The following is a 1,160-nucleotide window of genomic DNA, read 5'->3' on the forward strand; positions in this document are numbered from 1 at the left end:
TTGAGATATGCTGTTTAAATATAAAATATAGGGCCGGCCCAGTGGCGCACTCGGTGGAGTGTGGCGCTTGAGAGTGCGGGGCACTCCCGCCGAGGGTTCAGATCCCACATAGAGACCGGTCCGCTCACTGGTTGAGCGCGGTGCAGGCGCGACACTGAGGGTTGCGATCCCGTTGCTGGTCACGAAAAAAGACACAAAGGGAAAAAATATATATATATAAAATATATTTTGAAAACTTAACATGAAAACATGCAAAAACTCAATTTTATATTGATAACATTTTAGACTATGAGGGCACTTCAAAAAGTTCATAAAAAAATAGAATTGAAATACTAATGTTTCCATGAATTTTTTGAAGTAACTCATATTATCAAAATTCATTTCACTTGTTTCTTTTAACCTTTTCAAATGTGGCTACTAGAAAATTAAAAATTATCTATGTGGCTCAAATTATACTCCTATTAGACAGTACTAGGCTAGAACATTTGAAAACAAAGTGGCTACAGCTTTGACTTACCTCTGTCATATATTTGCTATTTGCTTTTGGAAATGGGAACTGTAAAATAAAATAACAATCTGGCTACTTTTATGCATGTTTGTAATTTTTTTTCTAACAGTCATTACTTTTTATTTTTATTTATTTTTTATTTTTTAATTTTTTTCCTTTTTTTGTCTTTTTTTACTGACCGGTAACGGGATCGCAACCCTCGGTGTCNTCTGGGTATCACTTAACTTAGTCAAGTTGACACCTAAAATTAACCATCACAATGGGAGAGAATCAATCATTTCTGGAGCTTAAATCTTCACAAAAGCCTTCCTATTCAAAACAAGCTAAATGTGTCCATCTTCTGTGTTCTCGTCCTGGCCCATAATGGCAATAACTAAGAAATGGGGTGTGGTTCGTGAGGTTTTTAGTTGTAACAAATAGCTCTGATGGTACTTACATATCTCTAATCTGTAAATAGAACTGAAGACCTGTCATGTGCACAGCTTATTCCAAAACAATATAGAATCTTCATCAAAATAGGATGTACCTTTTCTGTAAGTAATTATTTGATGTTTGCTCTTCCTTGTGTTTCAGAACCAACCATGTTTGTGTTTGGAATGAATGGCCCATGGATAGAGAGTCAAAAGGACAAAGGGAGGAGTGGGTGAGTGCG

Source organism: Galeopterus variegatus, unplaced genomic scaffold, assembly GCF_000696425.1.
Source record: "Galeopterus variegatus unplaced genomic scaffold, G_variegatus-3.0.2 Scaffold2023, whole genome shotgun sequence".
NCBI classification, from domain to species: Eukaryota; Metazoa; Chordata; class Mammalia; order Dermoptera; family Cynocephalidae; genus Galeopterus; species Galeopterus variegatus.